This window comes from Pipistrellus kuhlii, unplaced genomic scaffold (assembly GCF_014108245.1).
Source record: "Pipistrellus kuhlii isolate mPipKuh1 unplaced genomic scaffold, mPipKuh1.p scaffold_m20_p_12, whole genome shotgun sequence".
Taxonomy (NCBI): domain Eukaryota; kingdom Metazoa; phylum Chordata; class Mammalia; order Chiroptera; family Vespertilionidae; genus Pipistrellus; species Pipistrellus kuhlii.
In genome coordinates this window covers 36,132,021-36,158,804 of record NW_023425427.1, presented here as the reverse complement: position 1 = coordinate 36,158,804, position 26,784 = coordinate 36,132,021, and the positions used below count along the sequence as shown (strand labels likewise).

The 26,784-nt window shown below is 38.3% G+C and overlaps 1 long non-coding RNA gene across 1 annotated transcript in view; it reads left to right on the top strand.

Moving 5' to 3' along the window:
• Positions 1–21,159: 21,159 nt before the first annotated feature.
• LOC123652148 overlaps positions 21,160–26,784 on the top strand; it is a 67,774-nt gene continuing 62,149 nt past the window's right edge. Inside the window, exon 1 of the long non-coding RNA XR_006741309.1 lies at positions 21,160–21,214. This is a non-coding gene — a long non-coding RNA (uncharacterized LOC123652148). The remainder of the gene's footprint in view (positions 21,215–26,784) is intronic.

The following is a 26,784-nucleotide window of genomic DNA, read 5'->3' as shown; positions in this document are numbered from 1 at the left end:
GTCATGTTTTATGATTTTTATATAGTTCTTTCTCTACTACTGGTTCATTCTCAAATACTAAATCTGCCCTACCAACTGCCTCCTTTCAGGGTAGATTAAAGGTATACAGATGATATTTGAAAGTTTGCTGACCCATGGATACATCTGGTGATGTTATTTTGTTCAGAAAGAAAAAAAGCTAACATAGAGTTTGCTACCAACAGACTTTAAAACATGAAATTATAAAGGACATATTTCAAACAGAAATATGACATTAGGTGTTAAGTCTGAGATTCATGGTGGAATATGAAGGTAATGCTATAACTGTAAATAATGCTAATAATATTTTGTAATATTAAGAAAAACAAGGTAAAACCAAATACACGATGAAAGTAGCCCATACATCTGGAGAGGTGACGATATGAATGAGTGTTCCCAAAGATTATGAGTTGGTCAGGAAGGGAATAAAAATATTACTGAATTTTAGGTTTTTATGCATTAACCATGCCTATTGCATTTTCTAAAAGATTTTTTTCAAAATAATAAAGATTGAGCACATAGCTAATCTCCAGGCTATTCGAAGGAAAAAATACAATGAGGAAAAAATAATCTATAAAATAAAAATCAAGGAATGAGAGAGAAAAAAACATAGGAAAGGCAAAACAAGAGAAAATACAAAATATGATTGATTTAATCCAATATATCTTTAAATTCATTACACAAATTAAATGCTCCAATCAAAAAACTTATATTAGGCTGGCAAAGAAAAGGCCCATCTATATCCTGTTTTTAAGAGACATATACAAACCTTTAAGTTAAAAGACAAAATATATATATATATATATACTGGCAAATCCTAATCATTAGAAAGCTGATATTGTTCCATTCAAGTTATGCTTTAAGATTAAGGAACATTAAGTATAAAGAAGTTTAGTGAATAATGACAAAATATTCAACTCACTGGGAAGAAATAAATCTAAACTAACCAACACCGTATTAACACAGTCCAAAGTATATAAAACAAAAATGAACAGAATTACAAAGGAAATACACATATCTATTATTCTAATGAGAAATAAAATACATATATGTTAACAATGATTGTTAAACAGAGAAAACAGTAAGAATATAGAAATTTTGGATGATACCATCAATAAATTGCATCATATAAATCTATAAATTATACTGCATCTAAGAGTGGAGTTTACATACTCTTTAGGCACACGAGGAACATTCATAAAATTAAACATATTTTTGTTCATAAATTAAGTTGTAAAACTATTTCAATTTATGTCACTGAGTATATCAGAGTAGGGAATCCCTCCACAAAGGCAACTAATAAACTGGTAAAAACTGTTGGAATAAATGTCTCACAACCCTGCATTCTAGACTTACAACCACAGAACGCTTAGTAAAGAAAGAAGCTGATGCACTGCAGTGGGATAGTGCTGTGCTATTTTAAATTGCCAACTTGCCATCCCTTATCTCCTAAAGTAATTGCAGCCATGCAGATGGCAGCCTACACACCTGATGCAGGTGCTAGTGCCAGAGGAAGCAAGATGATCGAACATTATACTCAGATAACTGTGATTGTGTGTGTTTTTTACCTGTCTGGGGGGTACCTGAAAAGACTGGTGCAAAAGCTTGCTTTTGTTTAATCTGATTGGAAGTGTTCCCAGGGCTGGAGTGGCTTCCTAGGCAGTGTTTGCAGAAAGCATTTGGAGGCAAAAGTATTTGCTGCAGCAGTCTGGGGCAAGAGATAAAAAAATCAGAAAAAGCAATAAACAAACAAAATTTTTTTAAATTCTAGGAAGGAAGAAGTTGAGAAAGGAGATGTGTGGGAGAGTAAAAACATTTTTTCCCATGTAAACTGGGGAATCCAAATATTTTGCTCATACTTAAGGGTGGACACATGCTCAGAGCAGGCCTGATAAGACCTTACACTTTCACCTCTGGGTGACCCTCAGGCTCCATACTAACATGAAGTTAAGGCTATTGTATAGTTAAAAAAATATGTAGCTAAGCTATGAAGGCATGCCCAATATAAAAACACTCTGCAAAAATTGGAACAGTAATTATTTTTAATGCTCACCCACCCAAGAACATGCCTTTATTGATTTTTAGAAAGAGAGGAAGAAAGAGAGAGAAAAACATTGTTGTGAGAGTGAAACATTGATTGGTTGTCTCTCGAACTCGCCCAAACCAGGAATTGATCCTGAAACCTAGGTATGTGCTCCACCCAGATTGAACCCATGACCTTTTGGTGTATGGGACAAGGCTCCAACCAACTGAACCACACCAACCAGGGTGGAACAGTAATTTTTTTTTTTCTTTTCTAATTTTGGCTGTAGTTGTTTAAGGAAATCATTATTTAATGGGTACAAAGCTTTTGTTTGGCATGATGAAAAAGTTCTGAATATGCCCTGGCTGGTGTAGTTCAGTGGTTATAGTGTTGGCCTGTGCACTGAAGGGACACAGGTTCCATTCCAGTCAAGGGCATATATCTGGGATGCAGATTTGATTCCCAGCGCTGGTCAGGGTAAGTGTGGAAGGCAACCAATTGATGTGTCCCTCTCATATGTATATTTTTCTCTTTCTCTCCCTTCTCTCTCTCCCTCTCTCCCCCTCTTCCCTCCTTTCCATTCTCTATGAAAATCAATGGAAAAAATATCCTCTGGTGAGAATTTTTAAAAATGAAAATAATTAAAAAGATGAAAACAACTTTCTTTAGATCTAAAGACACAAATAAGTTGAAAGTAAAAGGATGATAAAAAGTATTCCATGCAAATAGTAACCAAAAGAGATTTATAGTGTGGCTGTGCTAAAGTCAGACAGAGTAGACTTTAAGGCAAAAATTATAGCAAGAGAGTAAGAATCTATACTAATAAAAGTGTAATATGCTAATTAGACCAAACAACTTCTAGACGACTTTCTGGACGTCCTTTTGGACAAAACCGTGGTGGCGGGGCCGAGGCAGAGGTGGTTAGGGGTGATCAGGCTGGCAGGGGAGAGCAATTAGGATGATTAGGCTGGCAGGGGAGAGCAGTTAGGGAGATTAGACCGGCAGACAGGTGAGCAGTTAGGAGCCAGCCATCTCAGATTGCGAGAGGGATGTCCAACTGCTGGTTTAGGCCCGATCCCCTAAACCAGCAGTCAGACATCCCCCAAGGGGTTTCTGATTAGAGAGGGTTCAGGCTGGGCTGAGGTAACCCCCCATGCATGAATTTCGTACACCAGGCCACTGGTATTATAATATATATTGATTAAAGGGTCAATTTGTTGAGAAAATTAATAATTATAAACAAATACACTAAATAACAGAGCCCAAAAGTATGTGAAGCAAAAACTGACAGAATTAAAGGGAAAAGCAGACAATTCAACAGTAATAGTTAAAGATTTCAACACCCACTTTCAATAATGAGTAAAACAACAGACAGTTTGAGAAAGAAATATAGAACTTAACACTATAGAGCAACTAGAGTTAACAGACATCTTTAGAACACTTCACCCAACAACAGTAGAATACACATTTTTTTCTCAAGTGTACATGGAACATTCTCCAGGAGAATGTTAGGCCACAAAACAAATCTTAATTAAGTTAAAAAGTTTAAAATCACCCAAAGTTTCTTCTCTATGCATGATGAAATAAAACTAGGAATTAACAGAAGAAAAATGGAAAAATTTACAAATATGAGGAAATTAACACACTAATATTAAAAAAGAAATCACAAATGAAATTAGAAAATAATTTGGAATGAATGATAATTAAAGTGTAACAAGACAAAAATCATGAAATACATTTTGTAAATGCCTATGCAAGAAAAGAAGAACCCAAACCAATAATTTAACTTTAAACCTTAAGAAACTATAAAGAGAAGAGCAACCTCAATCCAAAACTAATAGAAGAAAGGAAATAATGAAGATAAGAACTGAGATAAATAAAATAGAGAAGAAAACAAGATAGGGACTCATTGGAACCAAAAGTTAATTATTTGAAAAAATCAACAAACGTGATGAAACTGTAGCTTGACAGGCCAAGGGGGAAAAAAAAAAGAGAGAGAGAGAGAGAGAGAGAGAGAGAGAGAGAGAGAGAGAGAGAGAGAGAGAGAGAGAGAATACTCAAATTATTAAAACCCAAAAATGAAAGTGAGTATATTGCTGTAGACCTTATAGAAGTAGAAAGGATTACAAGAGAATACCATGAACAATAATATATCAACGAACACACAGTATAAGACACAGATGATGTATCATAAAATTGTATACTTGAAACCTACATAATTTTATTACCGATGTCATCCCAACAAATTCAATAAAAAATTAGAGGAAGGAAGGAAGGGAGGAAGAAGGGAAGGAGAAAGAACTGTTTATTTGAACTACAAATAGAAGAGAAAAAATTAAATAACCTAGATAAAATGGACAAATTACTAATATTGCCTGAGGGAGAAATAGAAAATCTGAACATACGTATAACAAAGAAAAATTCAAGATAAAATGGCTTCACTGGTGAAATTCACTAATCATTCAAAGAAGAATTGATACCAATTCTTCTTAAACTCTTCCAAAAAATAGAAGAAATGGGAACACTCTAAATCACTCTATGAGACCAGAAATACTCTGTCAATGTCATATTAAAAAAACATCACAAGCCCTACCCGGTTTGGCTTGGGGGACAGAGCGTTGGTCTGCTGACTCAAGGGTCCCATGTTTGATTCTGGTTTAGGGCATGTACCTTGGTTATGGGCAAATATTGATACCCAGTAGAGAGTGTGCAGGATGCAGCTGATTGATGTTTCTCATTGATGTTTCTGACTCTCTAATCCTCTCCCTTCCTCTCCGTAAAAAATTAATAAAATATGTTGTTTTTTTTAAATCACAAGAAGGGAAAACTTCAGATTAATATTCTTTATAGATATAGATGTCAATATTCTCAACAAAATGCTAGCTAAATATATTTAACAACATACTAAGATTCTACATTATGACTAGATGGCATTTATACCAGGAATACAAGAATGATTCAGTGTATGAAAATCAAATTCAAAGAAAGAAGGAAAAAGCAAACAAATCACATGGTTATTTTGATTTATGAGAAGAAAAAAAAAAAGACCCATCAAACCACTTTTGACAAAATCCATTACCACTAATTATACAAATATTCACCAGAATAGGAGTAGATGGAAACTTTCTAACAAAACTGAGGGCATTTATGAAAAACTCACAATTAGCATTATACTCAATAGTGAAAGACTGAAAGCTTTATTCTTAAGATCAGGAATAAGACAGGGATGCTTTATTTCACCACTCCTATTCAACACTGTACTGGAAGTTCTAGCCAGTGCAACCAGGCAAGGAAAAGAAAGAAAAGACTTCTAAATTGGAAAAGAAGTAAAATCTCTATTTCAAGATACATGATCATATATGTAGAAAATTTCAGACTTCACAAAAAGCTATTAGAGTTAACATATAAATTTAGCAAAGTTGTAGGTTATAAGATCAGCACATAAAAATCAGTTGTATTTCTACATCACAGCAATAAATAAAAAGATAAAAATCAAGAAAAAATTTGTATTTACAATACTGTCATAAAGAATAAAATACTGCCCTAGCTGGTTTGGTGCAGTGGATAGAGCATCAGCCTGAAACTGAAGGGTCCTGAATTTGATTACAGTCAAGGGCGCAGACCTCAGCTTCAGGCTGAATCCCTGGCCCTGGTCAGGTCCATGTGGGAGGCAACCAATTGATGTGTCTCTCTCACATCAATGTTTCTGTGTCTCTCCTCCTCACTTCCACTCTCTCTCTGAAATAAATCTATACTAATAAAAGGGTAATATTCTAATTAGACCGGACATCTTCCAAAATATTCATCTGGACATCCTTCAAGACAAATCCATGGTGGTGGGGGCTGAGGCAGAGGTAGTTAGGAGTGGCCAGGAGGGTAGTTAGGGGCTACTAGGCTGGCAGGGGAGGACAGTTAGGGTTGATCAGGATGGCAGGCAGAGAGATTAAGGGTGATCAGGCAGGGAGGGGAGCAGTTAGGGGCATTGGGCACCCAGGGGGAGCGGTTTGGGGCGATCAGGCAGACAGGCAGGTGAGCAGTTAGAAGCCAGTGGTTCTGGAGTGTGGGAGGGATTTCTGACTGCCAGTTTAGGCCTGATCATGCAGGGCCTAAACCAGCAGTTGGACATCTCCCAAGGGGTCCTGGATTGGAGAGATTGAAGGCTGGGCTGAGGAATCCCCTCCCATGCACACATTTTATGCACTTAGACTCTAGTAAATAAGTAAAATTCTTAGGAATAAATTTGGCTACAAGAGGTGAAAAAATTATACACTGAAAACTACAAAATGTTGAAAGAAATTAAAGAAGATCTAAATGAATGGAAAGACATTCAATGTTTGTGAATTAAAGGGCTTAATATTATTAAGTTGACACAACTCCCCAAAACGATCTACTGATGCACACAATCCCTACAAGAATTTCAGCTAATTTCTTTATAGAAACTGACAAACTGATTCTAAATTTATGCATAATTGCAAAGGACCCAGAATAGCAAAATAATCTTTAAAAAGAACAAAATTGGAGGACACGTACTTCCAAATTTCAAAACTTATTACAAAGTACAGTAATCATAATGTTATACTGGCATAAAGTCAGACTTATGGAACAATGAATAGAATAGAGAGCTCATAAGTAATTCCTCACATATATGATGAGATGATTTTTGACATCAGTGCTAAGACTATTCAATGGAGGAAGGAATAATCTTTTTCACAGATTAGGCTGGGACAATGGATATACACAATTAAAAGAATAAAGTTGGACCTCTACCACACAATGTACAAAATACATAAAAAAGGATCAAAACCCTAAATTTAAGGACTAAACGTATTAAAATCTTAGAAGGTTATATAGGGGTAAATCTTTATGACCTTATATTTGACAGCAGATTTTAAAATCAGTCCTTATGTAACACGAGACAGAAACAGATATTTGTTGTCATAATCTAAGGTTGTTGGCTATACAGCAACACTTAGTGAAAGCTCACCAGAAACCTGAAGGCAATGGAAACAAGCGGGGAAGCCTAGAATATCAGCCTTTGTGGTCACAAAGCAGGGTTGTAGGTAGTAGAGAGTGGGCCTGGAGGGGCACTAGAAGGCTTACAACCCAAAGGTCAGGAGGTCCCCTTCTTTAGGCTTTTTCTTTCAGTAGTTATGTCACTCTGAAGGATAGGAATCTAGCCTGAGTCAGGGCTGGTGGCATGATCCTTGGGTCACTGGGTGGTCCCCAAGGCAGACATCACCTCCTGGAGGAAATGTCTAGGAGTGCCTCATTTTTCTTTGTATTCTCTGGGCCCAGCACTTGCTCATAGGAGGTGTAATAAAGATGTAGGTGTTGACCCATAGAAACACTTTCTTCCAACCCACTAATTTTACAGGATTATATTATACAATTTCCCTATTTCTCTTCCAACTCATATAACATCCTCTGGAATTAATATCTTTGAAAATTTACTTTGAAAAGGCTCTGTCCTCATTGTCAAGATATTTAATGGCCAGAATGTGGTATGACTGAAACAATGTGCTTCTCAACTATCTATTGTAAATGTCCCATCTTGAGTTTCCAGCTCTTAGATTTCCTGTTTTCCTTTAATTCCACAGAAACCAGCATTGCTTAAATGTCAGTCTTCCTTTGGTTAAAAACAATAGAAGCCCTGAGTTTATTCAAGACAGAAAAAACCTAAGTTCAACCCTGAAACCTGGTATCAGGTTATCAATTTTTTTGCTTGACTTGAAGCTATTATTGGATGATTTAACTATGCAGAGGGACTCAAAAATAAAATTGTGAGAGGTGTAAAATGTTGAGAATCATAGCTGTGTCCTCCTGAAAGCCATATTGACAAATAAATGTGGTGGCTTCTTTTTTCTTCATTGGTTAATAAATGGTTAATAAAATTATATAGGTTTCAAGTGTGCACTTCTGTAATACAGCATCTGTATCTTGTATTGTGTGCTCACCATCTAACATCAGATCTTTTTGTCATCATTAAGCCCTCCTCCTCATTCTCCTTTCCCTCTTGTAATCACTGTACTGTTGTTCATATCTATGAGTTTGTTTTTTGCTTAATCCCTTCATCTTTTTTATTCAGCCCCCAAGCCTCCTCTCCCCTGACAGCTGTTAATCTGTTTTCTATATCTTTGATTCTGATTCTATTTTGTTTATTTTGTTCATTAGATTCCACATATAAGTGAAATCATATGGTATTTGTCTTTCTTCGACTGAGTATGGCGGTTTTTATGTCCCATTGTTATCACTGATGGACATTCCTGCTCCCATTGATACTTCAGCGAAGTGCAATGTTTGGTTTCCATTGCATCTATAAGGTGTGAGCTCCTTAATGAACCTCATCATATTCAAATAGTATGTATCCTTTGTGCCCATATTAGGCAAAAACTACAAGCATTCCCCTAAAGATCAGGAACAAGTCAGGGATATCCACTTTCACCATTCTTATGGTACTAGAAATCCTAGCCTCAGGAATCAGACAAGAAGAAGAAAATAAAGAAATCCAAATTAGAAAGGAAGAAGTAAAACTCATTATTTACAGAAAACATGATATTGTATATAGAGAACCTTAAAGATGTAACAACAACAAAAACAAATTAACACACAACTAGAACTGATAAATGAATTCAGTAAAGTAGTAGGATATAAAATAAATATCCAGAAATCAGTTGCATTTTTATACACCAATAATGAACTATCAGAAAGGGGAGAAAAATCCCATTCACAATTGCTTCAAAAAGAATAAAATACTTAGGAATAAATTTAGCCAAGGATGTAAAAGACATTTACTTAGAAAATTATAAGACACTGAAGAAAGGAATTGAAGAAGATTCAAATAAGTGGAAGCATATGCCATGTTCATGGGAATAATTAACATCATTAAAATGTCTATACTACCCAAAGTAATCTACAGAGATACTAATGGAGCATTTCACAGAACTAGAACAACTTTTTCAAAATGTTTTATAGAACTTCAAAAGACTCCGAATAGCAGCAGCAATCATGAGAAAGAACTAAGTTGGAGGAATCAGACTACCTGATACCAAACGATAGTACAAGGCCATAGTAATCAAAACGGCATGGTACTGGCATTAAAACAGACATATAAATCAATGGAACAGAACAGAGACCCCAGAAGTAAATCTACACCTTTATAGTCAATTAATATTTGACAAAGGAGGCAAAAACATACAATGGAACAAAGATAGTCTATTCAATAAATGGTGCTGGGAAAATTGGACAGATATGTGCAAAAAAAAAAGAAAGAAAGAAAGAAAAGAAAGTATCTTTTTACACTGCACACAAGAATAAACTCAAATCTGGTGTGGCTCGTGGTTGAACATCAACCTATGAACCAGGAGTCACGGTTTGATTCCTGCCTGGTCAGGGCACATGTCCAGGTTGTGGGCTTGATCCCCAGTAGGGAGTGTGCAAGAGGCAACCAGTCAATAATACTCTCTTATCACTGATGTTTCTAGCTCTGTGTCTCTCTCCCTTCTTCTCTGGAATCAATAAAAAATATAGTTAAAGAAAAATAAAATCAAATGGATAAAAGACTTAAATGTTAGATTCAAAACTATAAAATCCCTAGACATTTCTCATAGCAATATTTTTTCTTATATATCTCCTTAAGCAAGAGAAACAAATAAACAAACAAGCAAAAACAAATGGGACTAAATCAAACTAAAGAGTTTTTGCACAGTAAAGAAAACCATCAACAAAATGAAAAGACAACCCACTAAATGGGAGAGCATATTTGCCAATGATACATCTGACAAGGGTTTAACATCCAAAATTTATAAAGAACTTATAAAACTCAACACCAAAACAAAAAAACAATCCAATTTAAAAATGGGTAAAAGATCTCAATATGCATATCTCCAAAGAAGACATACTAGTACAGACGGCCAGTAGATATATGAAAAGATGCTCAATGTCACTAATCATCAGAAAATGAAAATTAAAACTACAATCAGATATCACCTTACACCTGTCAAAATGATTATCATTAATAAATCAACAAAGGTTGGCAAGAATATGGAGAAAAGGGAACCCTTGTGTAGGTGGGAATGCAGATTGGTGCAGCCATTGTGGGAAACAGTATGGAGTTACCTCAAAAAATTAAAAATTGAACTCCCTTATACCTAGTGATTCCACTTCTGGGAATTTATCCAAAGAATCCCAAAATGCTAATTCAAAAGAATATATGTTCCTGTATGTTCATTGTAGTCTATTTACAATATCCAGGACTTGGAAGCAGCCCAAATGCCCATTATTGGATATGTGGAATATTACTCTCCTTTAAAAAGGAAGAAAATTTTATCCTTTGTGATAGCATGTATGAACCTGGAGAATATTATGCTGAGATAAGCCAGTCGGAGAAAGACAAGAACTATATGATTTCACTCATATGTGGATTTTAAAGAACAAACTGAGCTATTAAGCAAAATAGAAACAAGCTCATAGATAGAAAGCAGGCAGACAGCTCTGGTGGGAGAATGTTGAGGAGGTGGAGGGATTGAGCAAAAAATAAAACAAAGGGAGAGAATTCATGGACATGGACAACAGTTTGGAGATTGAAGGCATGGATTCAGAGGAGGTGGAAGAGGGCATAGAGGAGATAAATGATAAAGGGAAAAAATTAAATTTAAAAAATAAAATGAATTGAAATTTCCACATGATTAAAAGTAACTGACTCACCCTCGCTGATTTAGCATAGTGGATAGAGTGTCAGTCTGTGGACTGATAAATCACGGGTTCAATTCTGGTCAAGGGGTCATGCTTGGGTTGCGGACTTGATCCCTAGTGGGCGTGTGCAGGAGGCAGCCGATTAACAATTCTTTCTCATTATTGATGTTTCTATCTCTCTCCCTCTCCCTTCCTCTCTGAAATCAATAAAAAATATTTTTAAAACAGTAATAGTCTCATTAGGAGTTTACCAACAAATAAAAAGTGTTGGCAAGGATATGGAAAAAAGGGAACCCTCCTGCACTGTTTGTGGGATTATAAATTAGTGCAGCTACTATGGGAAACAATATGGAGATTTCTTTAAAAATCCAAAATAAAATCTGGAGAAACCAAGATGGTGGTATAGGTAATTACCTATACTTGCTGCCTCTCACAACCACATCAAAACCACAACTAAAAGGTAGAACAACTACCACCCAGAACTGCAGGAAAGCTGGCTGAATGGAAGTTCCACAACTAGAGAGGTGAAGAAAGCGCATTGAGACTGGTAAGAAGTGCGGAGATTGGAAAGTGCTGGCACCTGGATGTGCTGCTTTTTAAACCGGGAGATACAAGCTCCCGCTTGCTCTGAACTCCAGTTCTGGGCGAGACTTTGGGGGACCCAGGCACATAAAGAGTGAAACTGGACTGTCTGGCATTGGGACAGGAATGCGAGGGTGGCTTACTCTTAGAAGTGCTCACAGTGATCATTGTTCTTGCACAGGGGAAAGGGACATGGAGAACCAAGAACTTTTCTGGTTCAGGGCAGCCACTGCTGTTTGTTCTGTCATGGTGATACCCAGAGACCCTGCCCCACCCAATTTGCAACCCCACCCAAGCTCTGAGCACAGGCTTTTGCATATGAATGGCCTGTCCCTAAAACAAACTGTGTCAGAGAGCACCAGAGATTCCAAAAGAAGGCCCACTGCTTGGCAGCAACAGCCTTGCTTCACAGCTAGGCCTTGTCTGGGCACTTCCAAATCCCAGAAAGACAAGGAATCTGTAGATGTCTCTGTAGCTCCTGCTGGGCAGCCCCAGACAGTGGCTGACCTTGTACTTCCTTGGATATCACCAACAGCAATCAAGGGATAACTACAACAAGACTGAAAACAGCCCACAAAAGGTTGCACCAAGAGCTTCCACCTCAGGCGACTGGGGAGGCTGAGCCAGTGGGCCCTATAGGACACCAACCACACAAGGCCACTCTATCAACTCAAGGAGACTTAACAGCTACCCAGTACATAGAAACAAACATAGGAAAGCAGCCAAATGCAAAGGCAAAGAAGCAGGTCACAAGTGAAAGAAATGGATGAAAGCAAAATATTGGATATAGAGTTCAAAACCACAGTTATAAAGTTGCTCAAGAATCTTCTAGAAACCTCTGAGAAATTTAGTGAGACCCTCAAGAATATGAAAATGGACTAATCAGAAATTAAGCATACATTGACTGAAATAAAGAATAATATACAGAGATTCAACAGAAGACTAGGGGACCCCAAGAATCAAGTAAAAAATTTGAAATACAAAGAAGCAAATAACACCCAACCAGAAAAGAAAAAAAAGAAAAAAGAAAAAGGAATCCAAAAATAGATAGTGTAAGGAGCCTCTGGGACAACTTCAAGCATACCAACATCAGGATTATGGGGGTGCCAGAAGAAGAGAGAGAGTAAGATATTGAAAACATATTTGAAGAAATAATGACAGAAAACTTTCCCTACCTGGTGAAAGAAATAGACTTACAAGTCTAGGAAGTGCACAGAACCCCAAACAAAAGGAAGCCAAAAAGGACCACACCAAGACACATCATATTTAAAATGCCAAGGGAAAAAAACAAAGAGAGAATCTTAAAAGCAGTAAGATAAAAACAGTTATTTACCTACAAGGGAGTACCCATATGACTATCAGGTGATTTCTCAACAGAAACTATGCAGGCCAGAAGGGAGTGGCAAGAAATATACAAAGGGATGAATAGCAAGAAACTGCAATCAAGATTACCCAGCAAAACTATCATTCAGAATCGAAAGTCGGATAAAGAGCTTCACATACAAGAAAAGCTAAAGGAGTTCATCACCACCAAACCAGTATTATATGAAATGCTGAAGGATATTCTCTAAGAAGAAGAAGAAAAAGGTAAAGATAAAAATTATGAACAACAAAGTGACAACAAATACAAATCTATCAACAAGGGAACCTAAAAATTAAGTGAATAAAAAATCTGAAGAAAAGAATAACCTGGTAAATACAATAGAATCAGGGGCATAGAAAGAGAGTGGACTGAGAATTCTCTGGGGGAAGAGGGTGTGGGGGTGTGGGAAGAGATTGAACAAAAATCTTACCCCTATGGACAAGGATGATGAGGAGGGTAAGGGCAGGGAGTGGGGGTGGGAACAGGGTAGAGTGGAGCTACGGGGGGAAAAAAGAGGAACAACTCTTTGTAATAATTTGAACAATAAAGATTTATCTTAAAAAAATTAAAAAATCCAAAATACAGCTGCCATATGATCCAACAATTCCACTTCTGGGTATTTATCTGAAGAAAATAAAAACACTAATTTGAAAAGGCATATGCACCCCTATGTATATTGTAGCATTATTAGTAACTAGAGGCTCAGTGCACAAAATTCATGCATAGGCTTGGAGGGAGGGGGGTTGTCCCTCAGCCCAGTCTGTACCCTCTCCAATCTGGACATCCCTCTCACAATCCAGGACTCTTGGCTCCCAACTGCTTGCCTGCTTGCCTTCCTGATTGCACCTAACTGCTTCTGCCTGCCAGCCTGATACCCTGTAACTCTCCCCTGCCAGCCTGATTGCCTCCAACTGCCCTCTCCTGCAGGCCTGGTCACCCCTAACTGTCCTCCCCTGCAGACCTGGTCCCCCTCAACTGCTCTCCTCTGCAGGCCTGCCCCCCCAACTGCTCTCCCCTACAGACCTGCCCCCTCCCCCCATCTGCCCTCCATTGCAGGCCTGGTCCCTCCCAACTGCCCTCCATTGCAGGCCTGGTCCCTCCCTGCTGGCCATCTTGTGGTGGCCAACTTGTGTCCACATGGGGGCAACCATCTTTGACCATATGGAGACAGCCATCTTGTGTGTTGGAGTGATGGTCAACCTGCATATTACTCTTTTATTAGATAGGATAGAGGCCTGGTGCATGGGTGGGGGCCGGATGGTTTGTCCTGAAGGGTGTCTCTGATTAGGGTGGGGGTTCCCTTGGGATGTGGGGTGGCCTGGGCAAGGGTCATGTGGTGGTTTGCAGGCTGGCCACGCCCCCTGGTGACCCAAGTGGAGGCCCTGGTATCGGAATTTATTTATCTTCTATAATTGAAACTTTGTAGCCTTGAGCAGAGGCCAAGGCTGGCCAGGGCAGGCGAGAAGCTTGGCTTCCTCCATCACTGGGGGCAATCCAAGCCTCCTGTTTGCTCTAGCTCTTTGGTCGCTTCCATATTTGTTGGGTTAATTTGCATACTCACTCTGATTGGCTGGTGGGCATAGCAGAGGTATAGTTAATTTGCATGTTTCTCTTTTATTAGGTAGAATAGCCAAGATATGGAAGGTAGAATAGCCAAGATATGGAAGCAATCTAAAAGTCTATTAATAGATGACTGGATAAAAAGATGTTTTATACACACACACAATGGATTATGTTGGGTGAGAATGATGGAGGGAGATAGGAGCAAAGGAGATAAAGACATATTCAAAGAAATGATGAAAATAACTAATGATGGTCTGACAACTAGATGAGAGAAAGGGGAGAGCATGATTGATGTGATAGTGTAAAGGTGGTAAAATCAGTGAGCTGAAGGTGCTGGTTAGGTCAAAGACTTGGACTAAGGATAAGCTGAAAAGAAAGGTGGTGGTGATCATAAAGCAGTACGCTCAGAATAGAGATTGTGTTAATGATATAATAATTGATCTCAAACATGACTAGGAGAGTGAATAATTCAATGGATTAGAAGATAAATTGCTTGGATTACCTTAATAAATATTAGCATAATCAGTAAGGACGATAAGATGAATGGTGAAGAGAAAGACTGTTAGCCAGAAAGACTGTAACTAATATTAAATGAAGAAGGATCAACGAGGAGGATGATATGTAACTGAAATAAGGAAGGAATGGGAAGAGTTGTGGGTGGAATAGTCTGATGGCATGTGCTTCTAACTACTTTATAAGCATTCATTAGTTATCTTCAGTATTTTTGTTTTTAAATGAAAGTCTTTTTTAGTATAATTATCTTTATAATCATTTCAGTTGATCTTCTCTAGATCTCCTCTAGTTCCTATGGAGATCTCTAGGTCCTAAAGTTATTTTTAATACCTTTATTTAGAAATCAAACAGGACTTCTGGTTTGAAACAGTGGTATGAGACCCTCCCTAGTAAAATAACCATAACCAGCATGGTAATGGTTTGCATGCATGAGCACATATTCCAGAGATTTTTGCTTTTGTCAAGGTTATCTCAAAAACAAGAGTAAAATAGACATGGACTATTTAATAAGAAGCAAGATATGCAGGGAAAATTAAGTGGTTACTGATAGGAAGTTATAAATGGGACTTTCATAAAGTATGCTTTTTAGAAGAGAAATATGATGCCCCCCCCCAAATATAATTAAAGCCCATACTTTATGACAACTTAATTCAAAGTATATATATATAGGATCATACTCAGAAAATGATGTTACTGTGTAAGCATGGGAATTAGATATCAATTTGGAAGAGAAAATTTGGCCACCTAAATACACTGTGGATGTTTTCATCATGTGGAAGATGGAATCAATTATATTTTACTTATCTGTACAGAAAATTCACATTTCCTATGATTTAGTATGTCATGGTGGATATTAACAAAGAAAATATGTAGGTATGGCAGAAAGATTTAAAGTAAATATTTTCATCTTATACTAATTTACTAAGGATTATCTATGGAATTAATACTTCTGGAGAGCTTAAAGATAAGCTTGACAATCTGAGAGTTGAAAAGATAGCCAGAGAGGAAATTTAGCTCCCTCGGTTCTTTGAATGTGATGACAAGCGATGCTGGAAATCATCACCACAGGATCTAGGCCAAGAGGAATAAAAGAGATGTAGCAATGGCAGTAACTTAAGAAATAAGACATTTGAGTGCTTGCTATTGCTGTATTATTTTAAAATAACAACTTTATCCCTAGAGGGTTTGGCTCAGAGTGTCAGCCTACAGAATGAAGGATCCTGGGTTCGATTCCAGACAAAGGCAAATGCCCTGGTAGTGGGCTCTTTCCCCACTAGCAGGCATGCAGGAGGCAGCCGATCAATGATTCTCTCTCATCATTGATTTTTCTATTGCTCCCTTTCCCTTCCTCTCTGAAATCAGTAAAAATATCCTATCTAATAAAGAGGGAATATGCTAATTGACCCTCATGCTGTTGCAAAGATGGTGGGAATATGCTAATTGACTGCTTTGCCCTCAAATTTGGTGAGGCCCACAGCCAATAAAGAGGGAATATGCTAATTGACTGCTACACCTTCAAAGATGGCGGTGCCCAGTCCCCTCAGCCCCACTGGGGTTGCAGGTGTGGCAAGGCCAGGCTGCCCCAGGCAGGCCTGGCTGCTCCTCGCGCCTGCCTTCAGAGTCACCCAGGCCCCTCAACCCCACAGCTGCCCAGGGCAGCCCGAGGCATAGGCAAGCCTCTGATAGTGGCTGTCCAGCCACCCAGGGCTGGCCTAAGGCACAGACAAGCCTCAGATGGTGGTTTCCCAGCCACACAGGGCCACCTGAGGCTCAGGTAACCAGGGCCGGCCGAGGCTTGCGCTGTCAGCAGTGGCAGCAGCAGAGGTGTGATGGGTGTTGCCTTCCTCTGATTGCCGGGTCACCTCCCACCTCTGAGGGCTCCCGGACTGTGAGAGGAGGCAGGTTGGGCTGAGGGATCATCCCCTTCAGTGCATGGATTTTCATGTACCCAGCCTCTAGTATTTAGAAATAAAATAACTTTATTGAAATATAATTCAAATGCATATAATTCCCCCATTTATACATATACAAATCAATGATTTATAATGTATTTACAGAGTTGTGGGACTATCACCACATAATTTTAGAATATTTTTATGACACCAAATGAAACCCTGTAACCATTAGAAGTCATTCCTCATTTCTTTCTAAATCCTATCCCAGACCTTAGCAACCATTAACTTACTTTTTGTCTCCATGGAGTTTTCTAATCTGGACTTTTCATATAAATGGACTCACACAAAAGATCACTCATACTTGGTCTTTTATGTCTTGTTTCTTTCACTTAACTTATTGTTTTCAAGGTTCATCCATGTTATAGCACATATCCATATTTCATTTTTTATATTGCTAAATAATATTCTAATATCATTTTGGCTGCCATTTATTGTGCACCTATTATGTACTTTGGGCTTTATTCATATTATTTTATTTATTTGATATCAGGATGCTAATGAAGTTCTCAATGCACAGATAGAAAATTAATGCTCACTGAAGTTAAGTGGTTGATCTGAGTTATATATCTGGTTAATGCAGCTCACATTTGAGCCCAAGACTGCCTAATTTCAACACCTGTGTTCTTTTCATAGAGCTTTGGGGTCTGTGCTGCCTTCTGAGGACACAGAAAGTAGAAAAGAGATTGCCAGTTTTTTGTTTCAAAAGTGAATTTTAAACAAACAAACAAACAAACAAATGGAATTTAACAATATAAACAAACTAAATAATCAGGAAATCCTATCTTTATAAGAATGCTTTAATATCATCATTTCTGGTTGAAGTTATACACAGCAACACTCCCTTTCCCAGGGTTCTGGATGCTTAGGAATTTAACCTTCTGCCCAGTTCAATTTGCCAATTAAAAAAAAAAAAATTTTTTTTTAAAGAATCAAGAAATTATTCTGCAGTATTTCAGAGGCACAATGCCTCCTCCTTGAGTAAGGTGTTTAGTTGAGTCTATCATCCTCCAGCTTGTGGAGGTAGGGGTGGGGGATGTGGAGGCCAGAGAAGAGGGATGATGGGGCTGACTCTAAATGTTGGCTCTCCATTAAAACCTGCTATCTCTACTTTAATCACTAAGTCAGAAGGGCTTTGATAGAATCATATAAAAACACATCATTAGAGAACTATCTATAAAACCCCAAGAGGTTAGCTGTAAGAAGAGGTCATGGTGGGCTTTAGTCCCAGGCCATCTTTTCTTCTCCTTCTATATATTCTCCCAGGGCCATTTTATTCATGTTCATAGCTACAATTACTTTTTATAAATCAATGGCTCTTAAATCTATATTATAATCTAGATCTCTCCCCTAAATATCTTTTTACATATCCAACTATTTACTGAACATGATCACAGACCCTACTGGAAATATTTCCTTTCTGCTTTGCTCCTGTTCCCTGTTTCGTGTTCCAGTGAGTCGAAACATCATCTACTCAGTTGAACAAAAAAGAAACCCTAGGCAGCTAGCTTCCTTGTCATTTTATCTTCTCTAACTGTCCTCTACCCATCCCACCCTGATGCAAATCAATAGCCAAGCCCATCAACTCTATTTTTTAAATATCTTGGAATCCACATGCTTCTCTCTGTCAGAATCTCAACTGAACTGGAGAGAACTAACTGAGTTTTCATCTGTTGGAGTAACTGATTAAAAATCAGCCAAAATGAAAATAACAGTCAAGTCTTTAATCAGTTACTACAATAGTACAAGGAAGAGGCTAAAACCAGAGAAAGTGTCAACTCCCTCCATTTCAATTTCCACCATGGAATAGTGTGAGGGTGAGGTTGACTCATTGTTGAGGGATCACCAAACAAAAGGTTCCTACAGAGTTATAGTCTGTAGGGTCAAAATAGAGAGAAAAGAAGAAGGAGGGCCAGGAATGGGAAAATACTGAATACTGTGGCAGAGTAAAAAAGGTGTCTTTCAGGGTCCCTGATAAGGAGATCTCCAAAAGGAGATGCTGGAATAGGGATGCAGATGTATATAACAAGAGCAGGGATAGAAAGGGAGCTTGCTTGAGTCCTTGACTGCAACTCTCTTTAGAAACTGCAATGCATTGGCTGTGCACCAGATCTCATCACAATCAACATTTCTCTGTCATTCAATTGCTTATGAAGTGCTCCTGCTTTCTGCATGTAATATTACTTTAACTCAGGGTAATCATCTTAACCCTGAAACTTTGTTACCCACTTTATAGGATGAAGATAACCACAATTATGTTTTGCTTACTGACCACCTTCTTGTTCCTAGGGATGATTTACAGGAAATTGCTATTGATAAGGATGACTTAATTCAGTTTACAGACGGATCTTCTAAAAGATGAACAGGAACATTACTGAATTAGATATGCAAAAACTTCCATGGTGGACACAATTAAAAGTTCTTATCTACCTGAAATAAAATCTTTCCAGCAAGCTGAACTAATTGCTGTGTCAATTGGCCAAAGATCAAGTAGCCAATAATACACTGATAGTCGCTAAGCATTTGATATAGCTTATAACTTTGGAATGTTATGGAAGCAGTGGGCTTTTTTACATCCTCAGGGCAATCCATAAAAAATGGAAAACTGGTAGCAGAATTATTAAATGCTATAAAGCAACCAAAACAATTGGCAATTATTGAAATTCCAGGACATTCTAAAGGTACCACTATGGAAGCAAAAGGAAATCGTTTTGCCAACAGTGCAGTTAGGCAGATGGCATTGAACATCAAGTTATCCATATTGGAGAATGTTCTTTGCTTTCTGTCAACTATAAAATATTATATTTTGCAGTTTCAACAGACAGCTATGGGGAAGAAAAGAGGATATGGCAACAAAAGGGGAAAACCTTTGACCTAAAGAAACAGATATGACTTGAACCCAATCAGAAACCTATTTTACTTATAGGGGCCCAACTCCCTGTACTTCAAAATGTGCACGAGCTAACACATTGGGTTCCTGAAAATATAATTTCATGGAGTCAACAATATTGTTGGAAATATCCTCCTACTGTTGCTCATAAAGTGTACAGTAAATGTCCTATCTGTTCAAAATATAACCAATGAAAACCACTTCATGTGTCCCAAGGACATTTTCCACTTTCTTTAGGTCCTTTTGAGATAAGGCAATTGGACTTAAACCAAATACCACCTTTTCAGGGATACAAATATATATCAGTTATGAGTTGTATGTTTTCTCACTGGGTTGAAGCATTCCCTTGCCTTAATAGTTGGTAAATTGTTATTAGAAAAAATAATTTCCAATTGGGGAATTCCCTCTAAATTGCATAGTGACCCATGTACCCATTTCACTGGGCAAATAAAATCTATCTGTAACATTTGGCATGTTCTACAGCATTTTTATCACTCCCAGGCCTCTGGATTGGTGAAATGTACCAATGGTATAATAAATATTCAGCTAGCTGAGATTTCAAAAGCTTTTATCTCCTTTGGATGAAAGCTCTCCCTATAGGACTCCTCAACCTGAGATCTCCTTTTGGTAAACATAAACTTTTTATGAAACAGTCACTGGCCACCCTATGTATCTGGATGAAATAGCAAATGAACTATCTTTGCTAAAAAGTGTTGTGGCAAATGGCCCAGGAAATGACAGCCAGCACCCAGAGGAATCAGGAAAGTAAACCTTTATTATGCAGTGCTGCTAGTCCAAGGGGACTCTGATCCAAAACCTGAACTGCCAACGTGGGCAGGCTTTGATATATATGTCTTCTTGTGGTGGGCCCCTCGGGGTGGGCTTTGTAGCTCTTCCGAAGTCAGTTAGAATGGGGAAGTAAGGTTACTGTTTAACTAGATACTGAACTAGGCTATAAGCCCCCAAAGTTGCCCACCTATTTTCCTTCTGAAAAGCAGACATTCTACATTATTGACAACAGCTTATTAGCCAGCTTAAGGAAATTGATCAATTAGTAACCAATTTATTTCACAGTGCACTCCTGGGAGACAAATATTTCAAAGATCCTGGCTTATAACCAGGAGATTTGAACGATTGGAGGGGACCTTACCAACTATTACTAACTAACCCATGAGCAGCCAAACTCAACGTAGTTAACACATGGATTCACTTTTCTCATTAAAAAAAAAGCATCTGAGCCAAAACCGGTTTGGCTCAGTGGATAGAGTGTTGGCCTGCGGACTGAAGGGTCCCAGGTTTGATTCCAGTCAAGGGCATGTACCTTTGGTTCCAGTCAAGGGCATGTACCAAGGGTCCCAGGTTTGATTCTGGTCAAGGGCATGTACCTGCACTGGGGATGTGTAGGAGGCAGCCGATCAATGTTTTTCTCTCATTGATATTTCTAACTCTCAATCCCTCTCTTCCTCTCTGTGAAAAATCAATAAAATATATTAAAAAAAAGAAGAAAAAAAAGAAAAAGGCACCTGACTGTGAATGGACATCTACTCCTGCCTCCAAAACTTGCCTTTGTCTACAGGGGAGATCTAAGACTTTTCAAGGATGAGAAGACACTGGCATAGGTTTGAATGTTCCTTACATTTATAAATATTTTGTTCTTTTAAAAATAATCTTCACCAGTGTTATTGAGATGGAAGTGTTGATATAAAAAATGCACAAACCTGTACAGAACTTTTATGAGTTTATTTGAGCTAAACTGACAACAATTTCTGGGGGACAAAATCTCAATGAAATGAAAAATGTTCCAGAGGATATCACTTTTGCACTTCATTTTGTACATTATAGTAAAAGGAAAAGAAGTAAGGCGGGGGGGGTGGGGGGGGAGGAGGTTTACATGAAATCCACTAGTGGTAGATTAGGGAGGCAGGAGAAAGCAAAGTAGGAAAATCTCTGAGATTGGATAAAGAGTAAACCGGATAGACACATACTTCTTTTACATTAATGGGTACAGGATAGTTAATAATTAACATTTATGAATCACAAAGATGGTATTTGGGCAACAAACTAACAATGAGGGTTCCTGGTCAGGAGCTCTAGTGGGAGATTGTGCCATGAGGGGTCTGGAAAAAGGGGATTACTCAGACATTGCAAAGGTTTGCTATAGTAGATGCAAAAGACAATAGACAGGCTCACTATAGTAATCACTGGCCTTTGTTAAGGAAGGTACTGGGCTACCATATGGCTACCCACCATGACTAGCTTTTGGTTAGGAAGCTTTAATTTCAGAGCATCCTATGTGGTTACTTTAGGTCTCTAACTTTGGAAGGCCACCACGTAGTACCCCTGTGAGTTTGTCAGGTTTAGATAGAAATAGTAATTTTGGAGGATGAAAAAGACAGATTTAGGAAATTTTAGAAATTAAGAGGACCGCGGAAGATGCACAGGGCTGCAGAGCAGCAGAAGGTTCATAGAATAGGGAAGCTGAAATGCTGCAACAGGTAAATTTCCATAGAATGAGGGGGCTGGAAACAGCCAAAGGTCTATCTTTACAAAATAAAAGGAAGTCCTTCTTTCAGAAGGGGAAGAGGAAACTGCAAAGTGAATAGGAAAACAATAAGGAAGGAGGGGAGGAAAACTTCACACGTCCCATGTGAGGTTCAACCTTTGAGCTGAGAAGTTACTATAGTAACCAGTCCAAGGAAATAGTGACCAATTAGAGGAAGTATCAAGGCACCAAGATCGGCAGGCTTTATAAGCCTTAGTCCTAGGGGAAAGGAACTCAGTGGGACTTTTCTCCCTCCCCACATGGGATTCCGTTCTGTGGGACTCTTTCTCCCTCACCACGTGGGAGTCTATGCTGTGAGATTCTTTCCTCTTCTCCATGTTAGAATCTATCATAGTTCTTCAATAAATTTCCACCTTTGCTATACCACCTTCCATAGTGGTTTTCATTCTTCGACGCCACTGAACAAGAGCCTAGGTCCCTGGGAACCAGTCTGCCCAGGGGAATACCATGTATTCTAGTTGAAAAATTCCATTTCTGTATGTGTGTCCCCCCCCCCTTTTTTTTTGTCTACAGAGTCAGCAGAGCTCCTCACACTGTCATGCTAGAAATTGATTCCTAATCATTTCTTAAATAAAATAGTACTATACTAAATTTTAATACAATAATTTTTTTCTTTTAGTTTTTAGTTTTGTTTTTTGGCTAACCATATTTTATTGAGGTGTACTTTACATATCATAAAATATACAAACCAACCTTAAGTATACATCTCCACATTCACCCCAGTAGCAATCTCTATTGTAATACCTATTTTTATCAAAATAGATTTCTTTTGTTTGTCCTTAAATAACATTTTATTTTAAAAAAATATATATATTTTATTGACTTTTCACAGAGAGGAAGGAAGAGGGAGAAAGAGTTAGAAACGTCGATGAGAGAGAAACATCGACCAGTTGCCTCTTGCACACCCCCTACCGGGGATGTGCCCGCAACCAATGCACATGCCCTTGACCAGAATCGAACCTGGGACCTTTCAGTCCGCAGACCGACGCTCTATCCCCTGAGCCAAACCGGTTTCAGCTGTCCTTAAATATACATTTTAAAAATGAGCCGAAACTGGTTTGGCTCAGTGGATAGAGTGTCGGCCTGTGGACTGAAAAGTCCCATGTTCGATTCCGGTCAAGATCATGTACATTGGTTGCGGGCACATCCCCGGTAGGGGGTGTGCAGGAGGCAGCTGATCGATGTTCCTCTCTCATGGATGTTTCTAACTCTCTATCCCTCTCTCTTCATCTCTGTAAAAAAATCAATAAAAAAATATATATATAAAAAAATAAAGTCATGGAGATTGAAGATGGCTGCCAATGGGAAGGCAGGCTGAAAGACAGTGTGTGTGTGAGAGAATGAAAGGAGAGCGTGTGGACATATGAGGAGCGAGGTACAGCTATATTCCAAGGGACTATTGGGAACTGCCAGACAGGGTTCCCCTGACCTGGCAGCCTCCACTGCTGCTGAAATCGCTCCCAGAGGGACTGGCTCTGCTGCAGAGACCATGCTACCTTGAAGGGAAGAGTGGATGTGATCGAAAATCTAGCCTTATCTTCAACCGGGAAGAAACAGAGACCCAACAATCATAATGTCCAGAGACCAGCTGGGAACCCATGAACACCAGGTCTCAAGCAGCGTGAAAATGCAGACTCAGATGAGCTCTGCACCTTTCTCATGGAAAGGTGAGGTCTGCCATCCAGGTTAGAGGGAGAAACGGATGCGTGGGATCTAGAGGTTCAAAGGAAATCTGTGTCCCACAAAATCTGTGGCCATTGGGGCCAGCAGGGTCCGTGAATGTGGAAGGGGATCCACAGGGCTGCTGGCAGAAGGGAACTCTAGAAATCAACCCATAACTGGGCTGAGCACAAAAAGACAGCCTGAAGTTTTACCAGTATACTGGCTGTGTTGTGCCAGGGGAAAAGGCACAAGTTCGCATGCTTGCTCTGGCTTTTTTTTCCTCTTTAAATCCTTGTTTTTGATTACTATGCCCAGAACATAGGGATTACCCAATTAAAAAAAAACTCAGAGATTATGGGGAAAAGTTGTTTTTGTGGAACCGGGGGATCAGAGCAGGGAGAAATGATCAAGAAACCAGCTCTGTTGCAGTCCATTCCCCCAAACCAGTATTAAGTGTGGCAGGGAAAACAAAATCTAAATACTGGGCAGAGAGGACCTATAGGCAAGGATGTCAATACAGAAACACTGCCACCAAAGGGTTAAATCACAAATCGACTCTTGTGTAAATACAACTACAGGCAGGCTGAGAAACAGAAATACTGACTGCTTGAAAACAGGATTATGGCTTATAAGACAGAGGAGCGGTGGAACACAGGGAACATCAATACTGTCTTGACTACCTGATAGGAAACAGGTATACCAAACAGAACAGTAGAGGAAGTGAATAACCTTCACTACTGCACATTTTTATTTTTTATCTTTTACTTAAGAAACTAAAATTTTTAAATTTTTTCTCACTTGATTTTACCTTTTTAATTATTATATTTTTATTTTTAATCATTATTATTACTACTATCATTTTACCTTATTTTAAAGGTTTCATTTTCTTTTCTCTTTATTTTACTTTATTCAAAAAGCCAATAGACACATGAAAACATGCTCAAAGTCACTAATCATCTGAGAGATGCAAATCAAAACAACAAGGAGGTATCATCTCACACCTGTCAGAGTGGCTATCATCAACAAATCAACAAATGACGAATGCTGGAGAGGATGTAGAGAAAAAGGAACACTTGTGCACTTCTGGTGGGAATGCAGACTGGTATAGCCATTGTAGAAAACAATATTGCATTTCCTTAAAAATTTAAAAACAGAACTTCCATTTGACCCAGTAATACCACTTCTAGGAATATATCCCAAGAAAACAGGAACACAAATAAGAAAGAATATATGCACCCCTATATTCATCGCAGCACAAATTACAATAGCTAAGATTTGGAAACAGCCTAGGTGCCCGTCAGCAAATGATTGGATCAAAAAACTATGGTACATCTACACAATGGAATACTATGCTGCTATAAAAAAGAAGAAATTCTTACCATTTGCAGCAGCATGGTTGGAACTGGAGAACATTATGCTACGTGAAATAAACCAGTCAGTAAAATAAAAATACTACTCATTTATGGATAATAAAGAACATTATAACCTGATGAACAAGAAGATAGAGGCAGAGAAGCATTGAACAGACTATCAAATTACAGTGGGAAGGTGGGAAAGATTGAGGGGATGGAGGTAAGAGATCAACCGAAGGACTTGTATGCATGCATATAAGCATAACCAATGGACTCAAGACACTGGGGGCAGGGTGTGTGTGTGTGTGTGTGTGTGTGTGTGTGTGTGTGTGTGAAGGCATGTTCTTGGGGAGGGTGTAGGGGAAGCTGGGGGAAGGTCAATGGGAAAAAAAGGAGACATATATACTACTATTTGTAATACTTGAAATATTAAATTGAAAAAAAGACTTAAAAAAGTGATTTTCAAAAAATAAAGAAAAAATGAAGTCATACAATATGTTCTCATTTGTGTTTGGCTGCCTATTTCACAAGTTTTTGAAATTCATTCCTATTGCTACATGCATCAGTAATTTATTTCTTTTTATTGCTGAATAGTAACCCATTTTATGAATGAATCATGACTTTTTTTATTCATTTACTTGTTGATGATGTTTAGGCATTTTCCACTTTTGGATTATTGTAAATAAAGCAGCTATAATTATTTATATGCACATCTTTTTGTAGACATAAACATTATTTCTCAATTATTTCCACTACTTACATAATAGAGGAAAATCTGTATCAAAACAGAATTATATGTGTTTTTGTTTTTGTTTTGTTTTTTAAATAAATCTTAATTGTTCAGATTATTACAAATGTGATCCTCTTCCCCCCCTCAATTGCTCCCCTTCACCAGGTTCCCACCCCACCCTCTGTCCTTTCCCCATCCCCCATTGTCCTCATCCATAGGTGCACAGGTTTTGTTCAGTCTCTTCCTGCACCCCCACTCCCCTTTTCCCTGAGAATCGTCAGTCCACTCCCCTTCCATACCTCTGATTCTATTATATTCACCAGTTAATATTGTTCATCAGATTTTTAAATTCCCTTGGTTTTTAGATTCACTTGTTGATAGCTACGTATTTGTTGATCATAATTTTTATCTTTATCTTCTTCTTCTTCCTAAATAACCTCCTTCAGCAATTCATATAATTCTGGTTTGGTGGTGATGAACTCTTTTAGCTTTTTTTTATTTGTGAAGCTCTTTATCTGTCCTTTGATTCTGAGTGATAGCTTTGCTGGGTAGATTATTTTTGGCTGTAGGTTCTTGTTATTCATCACCTTGAATATTTCTTGCCATTCCCGTCTGGCCTGCATGGTTTCTGTTGAGAAATCAGCTGACAATCTTATGGGTGCTCCTTTATAGGTCACTACCTGCTTTTCTCTTGCTGCTTTTAATATTCTCTCTTTGTCTTTTGCTCTTGGAATTTTAATTATGATATGTCTTGGTGTGGACCTCCTTGGATTCCTTTTGTTTGGGGTTCTGCGGGCTTCCTGGACTTGTAAGTCTATTTCTTTCCCCAGGTGGGGGAAGTTTTCTGTCACTATTTCTTCTAGTACTCTTTCGGTATCTTGC